We start from the raw sequence: 15,337 nt of genomic DNA, 5'->3' as shown, positions 1-15,337 counted from the left end.
TCTGCTGGAAATTGCCATAGATTTGTCCTGGAGATTTAGAACATTACTAGAAAGGTATCCTCTGTAGGAACGTTCTAGGTCCTCCAACACAACACTATGGTAACTTCCTGTAGAAGCATTGCCTGGAGGACATAGTAAATTCCTAGAGATGATATATTTTGCTAGATGTGAGTAGGTGAAACCATCTGATGCTCATCCCACTGGAGTCATTCTGTAAACTCCAGGAAAGATATTTAATGTTTTGATATTTTCTCTGTTCTCCAACGCTATTGTGCTGTCACGCGCTGGGCCTGTAATAATTGTCTTTTGAACAGGACATGAACTATGTGCCCAGCGGGAAGCCAGGGTGCCTTGATTGAGAGGCCCTAAGGATTTTCCTCTGGAAGAGCCTTTAGAGGCTTGAAAGGTTTAACAAAGTCCTTTATTATTAAACAAATTAAACAAATACTTCTTCAATCTTCAGCAACAGTCATACAAATGACTGGTGGCTTTCTTTATCTTGTCCACAAGGGACAGGCAACTGGCTTTGAGAACTGTTTCTTTTCTTTTGAAAGGAAAACCCTTTTTTAACCTTTCCCAGGCAATCTACTATCTAGGCTTTGCTGATGTGGGTCCTACTACCGGTTCCAAACTACTTCTTGGGTCCCGAGTAGACCTACCAGTCAAGGCTTTGTAGATTCTCCAGCTGGAGTTCTTGGGATCTGTAAAACTGTTTCCCCTGAATGCTGTAAGGCTGAGAGGCTGTAAGTTCCCAGCCAGAGCTTTGGGACTATTTCTCTCCGGAAGCTGTTTCCCCGAAGCTGTAGGGAATGAAGCTTTTCTGCAGGTGGAGCTGGTCCATGTCCTGTAGCTTAATTTCCTTCTGTAAGACTGAACTAAAAATGGCTCCCTCTCCTCCCAGGCCCTGGGGAAAGGGGTGGAACCAAAACTTAACAATGATGGATGGGTCATTGGCCCTATAAATGCAAACCAAGGGAAGTTGCCTTTGCAGAATGCCTGAAACCTTGAAATGCATGCAGACATTTAATAGAAAGAAAATGAAGTTGGAGTTCCTGGTACAGCCGTACCAGCACAACTATTCTATAGTAACTGCTGGTGGAAGCACACTATTGAAATGCCTATTTTGACATGGGAAGAATTCACACAAAAGCTAGGACATGAGAATGAGTTATTGAGAAATGGGGTGTGCCCTTCCAAGGAAGCCCATTGCACTGGATTGGGACTCTAAGTGGGACAGGTTTGGCCCAGGGCCTGAGGTTCCCACTTAGTCCAAAGTTACCCAAGTGCAATCTTATTTATTATCTCAAAAGTGGAGGATGGCAATATCTGACATTGATGGATCTCGGGACAGGGAGGGCACTGTTGATGGATTGCCTACCAGCCTTTGGAAAGCATCATGATTTATAGCGTGTGACCTTCTCCCAGCAGGCACTGGAGGCTTCATCTCACCTTCGCCGGCCTTTGCTGTGACCTTCAGGGGCAAATCAATCAGCTGATTAATGTAGAATAACAATGATCTTCTCCAACAAAGGGACGTTTCAAACAGGTTGGAAACCAAGGTTCGTCTGCTTCCGCATCTTCCAGCAGGAGCTGGAAAACCAGAAGGAAAATGGGCATCACTGGGGACATCCTATACTGCAGAAGACCCAGAGTTTAACCCCCAACCTCTCTGGTCGAAAGATGCAGAGCATGAGAAAGGACTCTGGGGAAGAAGGACTCTGGAGATCACCATCAGAGGGACAGACTGTTGGTCTGACTCAAGATAAGGAATCTTCCTGTGACCAAGTGTCATGGCTTGAAGTCCTGACACCTCCAGGCAAAGTTGTAAACCCTACAACCTCTCCCTAGCGTATAACTTCCTTGATTCAGTCCCAGCACCTTCACAGGCACATTCGGTGAAGACATCTAAGACAGCCATGGGTATTCCCAGAGTGTGGTGATCCCTTCCACTAAGTCATCCTTCCTTTTGCTCTTCTTCCAGAAGTAATTACTTACTTAGGCGATCCCTCATTGTCTGAGTAGGATTGTCATCCAAGATAGATGTTCTGGCGGTGGGTCCGTAGGTGACTGTAGAGCCTTATTCTTGACCTGCATGTTCTCCAGCAGTGAGGGCATCGATTTCCAGGTGGAAAAACGGTCCCTGTTGGGATGGCTTGATGCGCCTTCCTCTTGGCACGTTTCTCTCTTTCGCGCTCCATTTGTTCCTCTTCAAATTCTGCAGCACTGCTGGTCACCGCTGACCTCCAGCTGGAGCGCTCAATTATTATTATTATTATTATTATTATTATTATTACTTTATTTGTACCCCGCTAGCATCTCCCGCAGGATTCGATGCGGCTCACAATAGGCCGAAGCCCAACACAATGCAACAATACAATATCTAGCAAATAAAAACAGTTAAGCAGAAAAACAATAACAATAGCAATACGACAAGACATTATTAAAAACTGAGTCGGCTGGAGTAGGGGTACAAGGTTAAAAGTGCTGATGTATCGGAGGGGTGTGGGATTATGATATAAGTGCGGTGTGCAGTGTGCGATGATTTGGTACTAAAGTGCTTCTGGGATTTGGTAGTGGGAGATTCCTAATCTGAAAAGGCACATTGGAACAGCCAGGTTTTCAAATTCTTTCTGAAGACTGCCAGTGTAGGGGCTTGTCTGAGATCTTTTGGGAGGGCGTTCCAGAGGCGGGGGGCCACCACGGAGAAGGCCCTGTCTCGCGTCCCCACCAAGCGCGCTTGTGACACGGGCGGGATCACGAGCAGGGCCTCTCCAGATGACCGGAGTGAGCGTGTGGGTTCGTAGACAGCGATGCGGTCACGCAGGTAGGGTGGTCCCAAACCGTTCAGGGCTTTGTAGGTAAGTACCTGCACCTTAAATTGGGCTCGGAAAATAAACGGCAGCCAGTGGAGCTCCTTAAACAGGAGGGTTGACCTCTCTCTGTAATGGGCCCCAGTTAACATCCTGGCTGCTGCCCGTTGGACCAATTGGAATTTCCGAGCCGTTTTCAAGGGCAGCCCCACGTAGAGCGCATTGCAGTAATCCAGTCTAGAGGTGACTAAGGCATGGACCACCTCGGCCAGATCAGCCTTAGCGAGGTACAGACGTAGCTGGCGCACAAGTCTCAGTTGTGCAAAAGCCCTCCCGGTCACCGCCGAAGCCTGAGCCTCAAGGGCCAGGGCTTCCCAGTTCTCAGTGTCTTCCTGCCTGGGGGAATCCTTTTAAGGTAGGCTTTGAGTCCATCTTTAAATCTCTTTTCCTGTCCACCAACATTCCGTTTTCCATTCTTGAGTTGGGAATAGAGCAACTGCTTTGGGAGATGGTGCTCAGGCATCCGAACAATGTGGCCGATCCAGTGTTGGTGGCGGAGAAGCATTGTTTCAATGCTGGTGGTCGTTGCTTCTTCCAGCACGCTGGCATTTGTCCGCTTGTCTTCCCAAGAGATTTGCAGGATTTTTTGGAAGCAACGCTTGTGGAATCATTCCAGGAGTTGCATGTGATGTCTGTAGACAGTCCACGTCTTGCAGGTGTATAGCAGGGTTGGAAGGACAATAGCTTTATAAACAAGCTCCTTGGTCTCCCTATGGGTGTCCCGATCTATGCCGTCGCGCCTGGGGGCTATAATTCTGAGTGAAAGAGACATAGACATGACATCTCTCCCCCAGGGGATTGCTTCTTGCCTTCCTTTAAAGAACTGGAACTCCCAAGGACCAAAACAGTGTAGATAACTCAAAATAGGTTTTATTGTCCACAAAGAGTTATCCCTTTAAGGCAATAAGCTGGAAGTTTCAAAGAGGGTAAAGGAAATATACATTACAGTCTCTGGTTGTCTTGGGTCCAAGGAGATTTCGCAGCTGAGAAGCTTTTCAAGGTCCCCTCTTTCTAAATGGCTGTAAATGCCTGAACATTCACAGCCCCAATCCAAATGGCCTATATTTGAAGACACAAAGCCTTCCTCTGGTGCCACAGGACCAGTTGAAGGCGCTTGGGTCTCCTCAACGTTGTCCAGGGCAATCTGGGCATGAAGTATGAGTCCCAAGGGTAAAAACCTTAGAATTGGTGATGAGAGAGAACTTAATTAAGGGCTTTAGAGCCAAGTCTCTTTCTCACGTCTATCTGATAGAAAGTTTGATGGTAAAATGGAAAAGGAAAAGCTCTGCCCTCCTTCAGGAAGAGGTGGAGCCAAGCAATTGAGCTGAGGAAGCAATATAACCGGTGCAAACAACATTGATTGACAGCTATAAATAACCAATCAATCCAACTATACATTTACAAACTAGGCAATTTTGGGCATGTTATACAGTTTAAACCTTTGCACTTTGTTCTACACACAGGTGGCGCTACTTGCGCTGTCACACAATCCTTAAACACTCTCTGCTTCATTTGGAAGAATGCTGCACTTGCAGAGCTCAGGCGGTGCTGTATTTCGGTGTCAATGTTGAGTTTTGTGGAGAGGTGGCTGCCAAGGGAGCGGAAATGGTCAACATTTTCTAATGTTACACCATTAAGCTGTATTTCTGGCATTGGAGAGGGATTGGTTGGTGGAAGAGCACTTTGGTTTTCTCGATGTTCAATGATAGGCCGAGCTTCTCGTATGCTTCTGTGAAGGTGTTTAGAGTGGCTTGTAGGTCTTCTTCTGAATGCGCAGATGACGTTGTCATCAGCATATTGGAGTTCTATAACAGATAAAAACCTAAAAAGGTGCAGTGCATGAGAAAGGACTCTGCTTAAGAAGGACTCTGGAGATCGCCATCAGAGGGACAGACTGTTGGTCTGACTCCAGATAAGGAAGCTTCCTGTGACCAAGTGTCATGGCTTGAAGTCCTGACACCTCCAGGCAAAGTTGTAAACCCTACAACCTCTCCCTAGGGTATAACTTCCTTGATTCAGTCCCAGCACCTTTGCAGACACATTCGGTGAAGACATCTAAGGGAGCCTCGTCCATGGGTATTCCCAGTATGTGGAAATCCCTTCCACTAAGTCATCCTTCCCTTTGTTCTTATTCCATAAGTATGTAAATCATCATCCCAAATCCTATGAAATGTCTAGCCGATGCTCCAAAACACCGGAATTTCTTTACCCTCAAGGATTAGGTTGCACTATCTTTCACTCTCTTGGGTTGGATAAACAATACTAAAAAGGAGAGTATCAACAAGAAAAGTGTTTTGAAAGTTGGGTTGCTGTGAGTTTTCCTGGCCAAGTTCCAGAAGCATTCTTTCCTGACGTTTTGCCCACATCTATGACAGACATCCTCAGAGGTTATGAGATTTGTTAGAAACTAGGCAAGTGAGGTTGATATACTTGTGGAATGATGTCCAGGATGGGAGAAAGAACTCTTGGCTGTTGGAGGCAAGTGTGAATGTTGCAATTGGTCATCTTGTTTAGCATTGAATAGCCTGGCAGCTTCAAAGCCTTGCTGCTTCCTGCCTGGGGGAATCCTTTGTTCTTTCCTCCACCAGAAAGTGCTCTGGGTTCTTTTCAAATTGAATTCAGCCCCTATTTGGTGGAGCAAATAGGGCCAAATTCTCTGCCTTTCCACTTTCTCAGCCGCTCCTACGCTCTCCCAGCTTCTCTCTCCTTCTGAAACGTTCCCCTTTTGTCCTCAGCTTACTTAAATTGCTGCAAACTGAGAGCCAAAAGTAGTTTGCATTGAGTTAAATCAGGAGTGGGAAGAGGAGAGAAAGGGGTGGATGCTTCCTCTCCCCAGAAGGATCTGGCAAAAGCAAACTGTTGTCACCTCTCCTATTCCTTGGCTGCACTCTGTCAGAGATATTTAAAAATTAACTAGGTATTTTTAATTACAAAAATTGAGTCAAGCACTGAAAGAGTTAAATGGCTGTAATGACTCAGCAGAAGTTGCAGTTCTATATAAGCAGGTGTGTCTGTAGTTTAGTAGGCCTCTGCATTAGTTTGCCTCAGTTAGCAAACACCTCAGTCTGAGAGAGGAGGCTTCTGTCTTAGTAGGCCTCAGTCTGAGATAGAAGGCCTCAGTGGGAGAAAGGCCTCGTGTGTGAAGCTCTAGTGTGAGGGTTGAACTTTATTTGTGTTTTTGTTCTTTGTATCACTTTGGGCTACTGTTGCTACTGCTAATAAGTTACTTTGCATGGGGAAGATCTTTTGTCAACGCCTCAGCCTTCTGTGTTAGTAGCCCTCAGTCTGAGAGGGCCCTCAGTAGGAGAAGGCCTCGTGAGTTCGAAGCCAGCCCGGGCCGGAGTGGGTGTCCAGCCATTGTGTAGCCCGTTGTCGACCTTTGCAACCCGAAAGACAGTTGCATCTGTCAAGTAGGAAAATAAGGCACCACCTTGTGTGGGAGGCTAAATTTAACTAATTTATGAGGCCATAAAGAAAGAAGACTCCGGGGAATGTGGAATGCGGAAGAACTTCATCGGTGTCATTGATGGACGATGAAAAGCAGCAGCTCCCCTGGCGGCCAGAAAAAAGTTAAATAGCCTTTGTGTGTTAAATGTTGTTTGTCAAACTGGCATTGAATGTTTGCCATATATGTGTTTACTGTAATCCGCCCTGAGTCCCCTGCGGGGTGAGAAGGGCGGAATATAAGAACTGTAAATAAATAATAAATAAATTTTGTTAATGCCTCAGTTTGAGAGAGGAGGCTTCTGTCTTAGTAGGCCTCAGTCTGAGAGAGCTCTGAGTGTGAGAAGGCCTCAGTGGGAGAAAGGCCTCAATCTGAGAGAGCCCTCTGTGTGAGAAGGCCTCACTGGAGAAAGGCTTCAGTCTGAGAGAGCCCTCAGTGTGAGAAGGCCTCCGTGAGAGAAAGGCCTCAGTCTGAGAGAACCCTCAGTAGGAGAAGGCCTCGTGTGTGAAGCTCTAGTATGAAGGTTGAACTTTATTTGTGTTTTTGTTCTTTGTATCACTTTGGGCTACTGTTGCTACTGCTAATAAGTTACTTTGCATGGGGAAGGTCTTTTGTTAACACCTCAGTCTGAGAGAGGAGGCTTCTGTGTTAGTAAGCCTCAGTCTAAGAGAGCCCTCAGTGTGAGAAGGCCTCAGTCTGAGAGAGCCCCCAGTAGGAGAAGGCCTCATGTGTGAAGCTCCAGTGCGAAGGTTGAACTTTATTTGTGTTTTTGTTCTTTGTATCACTTTGGGCTACTGCTGCTACTGCTAGTAAGTTACTTTGCATGGGGAAGGTCTTTTGTTAATGCCTCAGTCTGAGAGAGGAGGCTTCTGTGTTAGCAGGCCTCAGTCTGAGAAAGCCCTCAGTGTGAGAAGCCCTCAGTGAGAGAAAGACCTCAGTCTGAGAGAACCCTCAGTAGGAGAAGGCCTCGTGTGTGAAGCTCTAGTATGAAGGTTGAACTTTGTTTGTGTTTTTGTTCTTTGTTTAACTTTGGGTTACTGTTGCTACTGCTAATAAGATACTTTGCATGGGGAAGGTCTTTTGTTAATGCTCAATCTGAGAGAGAAGCCTTCTATGTTAGTAGGCCTCAGTCTGAGAGAGCCTTCAGTGGGAGAAGGCCTCAGTGGGAGAAGGCCTCAGTGGGAGAAAGGCCTCAGTCTGAGAGAACCCTCAGTAGGAGAAGGCCTCGTGTGTGAAGCTCTAGTATGAAGGTTGAACTTTATTTGTGTTTTTGTTCTTTGTATCACTTTGGACTACTGTTGCTACTGCTAATAAGTTACTTTGCATGGGGAAGGTCTTTTGTTAATGCCTCAATCTGAGAGAGAAGGCTTCTATGTTAGTAGGCCTCAGTCTGAGAGAGCCCTCAGTGAGAGAAGGCCTCAGTGGGACAAAGGCCTCAATCCGAGAGAGCCCTCAGTGTGAGAAGGCCCCAGTGTGAGAAAGGCCTCAGTCTGAGAGAGCCCTCAGTGTGAGAAGGCCCCAGTGTGAGAAAGGCCTCAGTCTGAGAGAGCCCTCAGTGTGAGAAGGCCTCTGTGAGAGAAAGGCCTCAGTCTGAGAGAACCCTCAGTAGGAGAAGGCCTCGTGTGTGAAGCTTCATTGTGAAGGTTGAACTTTATTTGTGTTTTTGTTCTTTGTATCACTTTGGATTACTGTTGCTACTGCTAATAAGTTACTTTGCATGGGGAAGGTTTTTGGTTAGTAAGCCCACTCTCCCAACTCACTCTTTGGTAGGGAAGATTAAAGACCTTGTAAGAGTACAACTCCTTGGATTCCATAGCCCTGCAACAGTGCAAAAGTCTCCCCTTGTCAATAACATTTGCTATCTTGACCACAGTCGGATGCTTCATGGCCCCATGTGTCCCAGTTTTCATCTGTCAAACGTTAGAGGACATAACAATACTGGCTATACACTTCTCTCCTAAAGAAGACTTGGAGTATTTGGGGTTTTTAATAACTCTCACTGAAAGCAATTAAATTCTGAATCCAACCACTCCGACGCCAAGCTTTTGTAGAACATATAAATGTCATAACCCTGGAACCCACAACCTTCTTGAATCTTGTTCAAAAGTATCTAAATCCATTTTTCTGAGTCTGACTTCCTCCCTGCTTTTTGGACTCAAGCTATAACATCTCCCGATCAGACCATTCCCTAAAGTGGTGCATTTTGCTGATTGATCTTGCGCATGGACGAATCAAATCCCTTCGCTTTAACCCTGCCAGTTTTACAAGCTCGTTCTGTGCCTCCTTCTACTCGTTCTTCCCACTCTTTAGTGAGCATTGCAATCACAGAAGGGAGGAAAGAACCTAATATTGCATGTCCAATGTGAACCTCTGATGCAGTCATGCAGAGGGGAATCTCCCATTCAGGAAGTCGCCCAAACTGCAAGCAGATTGCGTATTGAGAGTGCAACTCGTGATGAGTTACGATTCATTCAGGAAAGATGTTGTTGGGGCATGGGCAAAAGTGATGCAAAGTCCTGCAACAAGACTTTGCAAACTGTTGTCATGTGATGATATCAACCTTTCTCAGGATTCTCTTGTTAGGGAAATGTGCATCGACCTGGCCTATGGGGCACAATGATTCTTTTTGGACAGGGGCAGAGGGCTATTCTCTAGTCCTTTGTGCTCCTGTTGAAGTCCTCTCCTGTGAAAGGTCCCAAGCCTTGAGGTACAAGTGCTATTCACAATGGGACGGTAGAGATAGAATCATAGAATCAAAGAGTTGGAAGAGACCTCATGGGCCATCCAGTCCAACCCCATTCTGCCAAGAAGCAGGAATATTGCATTCAAATCACCCCTGACAGATGGCCATCCAGCCTCTGTTTAAAAGCTTCCAAAGAAGGAGCCTCCACCACACTCCGGGGCAGAGAGTTCCACTGCTGAACGGCTCTCACAGTCAGGAAGTTCTTCCTAATGTTCAGATGGAATCTCCTCTCTTGTAGTTTGAAGCCATTGTTCCCTTGCGTCCTAGTCTCCAAGGAAGCAGAAAACAGGCTTGCTCCCTCCTCCCTGTGGCTTCCACTCACATATTTGTACATGGCTATCATATCTCCTCTCAGCCTTCTCTTCTTCAGGCTAAACATGCCCAGTTCCCTAAGCCGCTCCTCATAGGGCTTGTTCTCTAGACCCTTGATCATTTTAGTCGCCCTCCTCTGGACACATTCCAGCTTGTCAATATCTCTCTTGAATTGTGGTGCCCAGAATTGGACACAATATTCCAGATGTGGTCTAACCAAAGCAGAATAGAGGGGTAGCATCACTTCCTTAGATCTAGACACTATGCTCCTATTGATGCAGGCCAGAATCCCATTGGCTTTTTATGCCGCCACATCACATTGTTGGCTCATGTTTAACTTGTTGTCCACGAGGACTCCAAGATCTTTTTCACACGTACTGCTCTCGAGCCAGGCATTGTCCCCCATTCTGTATCTTTGCATTTCATTTTTTCTGCCAAAGTGGAGTATCTTACATTTGTCACTGTTGAACTTCATTTTGTTAGTTTTGGCCCATCTCTCTAATCTGGCTGGTTTGGGCTCCCAGGTGAAGGGAAATGGGGTGCATTCCATCATGAACTGGAATCTATCTATCTATCTATCTATAAATGCTCTGTTCATTTTGAGTGACATCATAACTCAACATCTGCTGGACAAATTGCCACCAAAATTGGCCACAAGACAGCTACTAACCCAAGGAACAACTATCACTCAAAAATTGATTTTGACACTTGGGAGTTGTAGTTGCTGGGATTTATAGTTCACCTACAATCAAAGACCATTCTGAACTCCACCAATTATGGAATTGAACCAAACGTAGCATACAGGACTCCCATGACCAACAGAAAACTCTAGAAGGGTTTGGTGGGCATTGACCTTGAGTTTGGGAGTTGTAGTTGCTGGGATCTATAGTTCACCTACAATCAAAGACCATTCTGAACTCCACCAATCATGGAATTGAACCAAACGTAGCATACAGGACGCCCATGACCAACAGAAAACTCTAGAAGGGTTTGGTGGACATTGACCTTAAGTTTGGGAGTTGTAGTTCACCTACATCCAGAGAGCACTGTGGACTCAAACAATGATGGATCTGGACCAAACGTGGCACTGATACTCCATATGCCCAAATATGAAAACAGATGGAGTTTGGGGGAAATAGATCTTGGCAGTTGGGAGTTGTAGTTTCTGGGATTTATAGTTCACCTACCATCAAAGAGCATTCTGAGCTCCACCAATGATGGAATTGAACCAAACGTGGCACACAGGACTCCCATGAACAACAGAAAATACTGTATTGTTTTTTCAGGCTATATGGCCATGGTCTAGAGGCATTCTCTCCTGATATTTCGCCTGCATCTATGGCAAGCATCCTTTGTGGTAATGAGGTCTGTTGGAACTAGAAAAAGGGGTTTATATATCTGTGGAATGACCAGGGTGAGACAAAGGACTCTTGTCTGCTGGAGCTAGGTGTGAATGTTTCAACTGACCACCTTGATTAGCATATAAACTTTGTTTTAACATTGTTTCCTGATACCCGGATGTGTGTGTAACCTGATGCTTGTATACTTCTGTACTTGTGCTTGTACATGTGTGCGTACTCTGACACTTGCACACCCTGTCACTTGTACCTCTTTGATGATGGTCATTGACCATAATAAATGTTTATAATAATTAAAAAAATAATTGCCTGACAGTGCCTAGAGAAAATACTGTGTTTTCTGGTGGTTTTTGGCAATCCTTCTGACAGCCTCTCACGATCCCTCTCAGGTTGAGAAATGCTACCTTAAAGCCATCCAGTCTAGTATTTTCTGTTCATGGGGGTTCTGTGTGGGAAGTTTGGCCCAATTCTATCATTGGTGGGGTTCAGAATGCTCTTTGATTGTAGGTGAACTATAAATCCCAGGAAGTACTACTCCCAAATGTCAAGATTTATTTCCCCCAGACTCCACCAGTGTTCACATTTGGGCATATTGGGGATTTGTGCCAAGTTTAGTCCAGATCTAGGTTCTTGTGGGTTTTTTCAGGCTATAGGGCCATGTTCTAGAGGCATTCTCTCCTGACGTTTCACCTGCATCTATGGCAAGCATCCTCAGAGGTAGTGAGGTCTGTTGGAATTAGGACAATGGGTTTATATATCTGTGGAATGGCTGGGGTGGGGCAAAGAGCTCTTCTCTGCTGGAGCTAGGTGTGAATGTTTCAAGTGACCACCTTCATTAGCATTTGAAGGCCTGGCTGAGCCTGGGAAAATCTTTTGTTGAGAGGTGTTAAGATGTGCCTGGTTGTTTCCTCTCTGCTGTTTTGCTGTTGTAATTTTAGAGTTTTTTAATACTGGTAGCCAGATTTTGTTCATTTTCATGGTTTCCTCCTTTCTGTTGAAATTGTCCACATGCTTCTTGTGGATTTCAGTGGCTTCTCTGTGTAGTCTGACATGGTGGTTGTTGGTGTGGTCCAGCATTTCTGTGTTCTCCAATAATATGCTGTGTCCAGGCTGGTTCATCAGGTGCTCTGCTATGGCTGACTTCTCTGGTTGAAGTAGTCTGCAGTGCCTTTCATGTTCCTTGATTCGTGTAGTGATTCCAGCCATGAAAGCCTTCGACAATACATTAGTCCAGATCCATTATTGTTTGATTCTGCACTGCTCTCGATGTAGGTGAGCTACTACTTGGGCCCTCCCTCCAGGTGTTTTGGACTTCACCTCCCACAATTCCTAACAGCCGGTAGGCTGTTAGGAATTGTGGGAGTTGAAGTCCAAAACACTTGGAGGACTCAAGTTTGCCTGTGCCTGCTCTAGCCTCATTCCTATAGGGAGGATAAATCCCCCTTTGCAAATAAATATTAAGGGCATTTTGTATCATTTTTGTGTCTAGGAAGGTTGGGGTCCTTCTCTTTCTGGGTTCAGGCCATAGCCGTGAGTGAATGCTGCCCTCTCCTGGCATCTCCAACTGAACTCTTGCACAACCAGTTTGCAAAATAAGTCATAACTATGTGTAACCGACAAAAAGAGACGCCTAATGGCACAACTGTAAAGGTCTACGCCGGCGTGTGTTGTGGTGCTGATAGCCCCTGAATGCCTCCTTTCCCCACTTAGCTGTGCAATTTGCCTGGTAGCCCATGCATCAGTGCCATGGCATCCCTCAATTATGGGCCTGATTTTAAAAATTCATAGGCTGCAGAGAAGATAGACAATTACTATGCAAATCAAAATACCCACAGCATCTTTGCTACTGGGAAACGCATCTCTCCATCCATCCTGGGAGAGAAGCGAGCTCAGGAATTGAGAAAAGCATTCGGAGGAGGCTTTTGGAATAAAGGTAACTTTTGGAGCGAATTACTTACTTACTTAGGCGATCCCTCGTTGTCCGAGTAGGATAGTCTTCCAAGATCAGTGTACTGGTGGGTCCATAGGTGACTGTGGAGCCCTATTCTTGATCTGCATCTTCTCCCGCAGTGAGGACATTGGTTTCCAGGTGGAAGGTGGTCCCGGTCAGGGTTGGCTTGACACGCATTCCTCTTGGCACGTTTCTCTCTTTCACCCTCCAATCGTGCCTCTTCAAATTCTACAGTACTGCTGGTCACAGCTGACCTCCAGCTGGAGCACTCAAGGGCCAGTGTTCTGTCACTCGCTGGGCCTGTAAAGAATTTCCTTTAGAACAGGACGTGCAACCTTTGCCCAGTGGGAAGCCAGGGGGCCCAAAGAGAAGTTCTCAGAGGTTTTCCACCACAAATGATCTTTAGATGGCTTGTGAAGTATAACAAAGTCCTTTATTAATGAACAATCAAACAGAAACTTCTCTTGTCTTCAGTAAAGTTAAACAAATGCTTCCAGGCTTTTATGCAACTGGTGGCTTCCTAAACTTGCCCACGAAGGACAGGCAACTGTCTTCAATAACTTATTCTTTACTTTAAAGGAAAGTCCCCTTTTTAACTTCTCCCAGGCTGACTGTAATCTAACCCTTACTGATGTGGGCTCTGCTACTGGGTCGAACTGCTTCTTGAACACCGAGTGGACCTACCAGTAAAGGCTTAGATGTTCTCCAGCTGGTATTCTTTGGTCTTTAGGGCTGTTTCCCTGGAAATCTTTGGAGACTCTTAAGACTGTTCTCCCCCGGAAAGTCTTGGATGCTCTTAAGGCTGTTTCCCCCCGGAAAGTCTTAAGGGTTGAAGCTTTTGTACAGGGGAAGCTTACACACGTCCTATACATTAGCTTTCCTTGCTGAGACTAACTAAAAATGGCTCCCTTCCCTTTCCAATTGCCCTGAGTAAGGGGCGGAACCAAAACTTAATTATGATGGACAGGTGACTTGCCCTATGACTTTTTTTTTTGTCGTGTCAGGAGTGACTCCTGGTGTGAGAGAATTGGCCATCTGCAAGGATGTTGCCCAGGGGACTCCTGGATGATTTGATGTTTTTATCATCCTTTTGGGAGGCTTCTCTCATGTCCCCGCATGAGGAGCTGGAGCTGATAGAGGGAGCTCATCCGCCTCTCCTCGGATTCGAACCTGCGAACTGTCGGTCTTCAGTCCTGCCAACACAGGGGTTTAATCCACTGCGCCACCGGGGGCTCCTGCCCTATGACTGCAACCAAAGAAAGCCACCTATCTGCAGAATCCCTGAAACCTGGGACTGCAAACAAACATTTAATACAAAGCCAAGAAAGTTGGAGATCCTGGTACAGCCGTACCAGCACAGCCAGGGCTTCACAGTTCTGAGTGTCTATGCCAGAGTTTTTAAGGTTGGTTTTGAGCCCATCTTTCCTTTTTCCGTTCTTGAGTTCGGAGTAGAGCAACTGCTTTGGGAGACGGTTGTCGGGCATCCGGACAACATGGCCGGTCCAGCGGAGTTGATGGCGGAGGAGCATCGCTTCAGTGCTGGTGGTCTTTGCTTCTTCCAGCATGCTGACATTTGTCCGCTTGTCTTCCCAAGAGATTTGCAGGATTTTCCGGAGGCAGTGCTGATGGAATCATTCCAGGAGCTGCATGTGATGTCTGTAGACAGTCCACGTCTTGCAACCGTATAGCAGGGTTGGGAAGACAATGGCCTTATAAACAAGCACCTTGGTCTCCCTACAGATGTCCCAGTCCTCAAACACTCTCTTCTTCATTCAGAAAAAAAGCTGCACTCGCAGAGCTCAGGCAGTGTTGTATTTCAGTGTCAATGTTGACTTTTGTGGAGAGGTGGCTTCCAAGGGAGCGGAAATGGTCCACATTTTCTAGTGTTACACCATTAAGCTGTATTTCTGGCATTGGAGAGGGGTTGGCTGATGACTGCTGGAAGAGCACTTTGGTTTTCTCGATGTTCAATGAGAGGCCGAGCTTCTTGCTTCTATGAAGGTGTTTAGAAACACCTTTTGGAGCGAATGGAGGAAAGAGAACTGCAGCCTCCAAGAACGCAGAAAGAGAACTGTAGGGAAACGGCTCGAGAGTTTTCTGTAAATTTGGGGCGACTGAATCAATGTGAAGATCACTCCTGTGCCTGTGATGACAAGGAAAAGGAATGAGTCTCTAGAGAATGTGAAAGTGACCTTGGAAAATGGAATGGCTCTGCTCAATCCACAGAGGGTGAGTGTGGGGAGGTGGAATGGGATTCCCTGCTGAGAGTAATAGGAACAGTGATTTGCAGGCTTAACAGGATGCCTCCCTGGGGCAAAAAAACAAAACAAAAACCCAAAAAAACAAAGGTGTCACAGAGACTTGTCACACCCTCATATCCTTCCTTTTGTGTGTGGAAAGCAAAACAAATCACAGTCTTCAGGACTTGATAAACAATTACGAGGATCGGGATAGGAATCTGAAGGACTTAGAATCCTAGAATCCTAGAGTTGGAAGAGACCTGGTGGGCCATCCATCCAACCACATTTTGCCAAGAAGCAGGAAAATGACATTCAAAGCACCCCCAACAGATGGCCATCCAGTCTCTGTTTAAAAGCCTCCAAAGAAGGAGCCTCCACCACACTCTGGGGCAGAGAGTTCCACTGCTGAACAGCTGAC

This window comes from Anolis sagrei, chromosome X, assembly GCF_037176765.1.
Source record: "Anolis sagrei isolate rAnoSag1 chromosome X, rAnoSag1.mat, whole genome shotgun sequence".
NCBI lineage: Eukaryota > Metazoa > Chordata > Lepidosauria > Squamata > Dactyloidae > Anolis > Anolis sagrei.
This window is presented reverse-complemented; position numbering follows the sequence as displayed.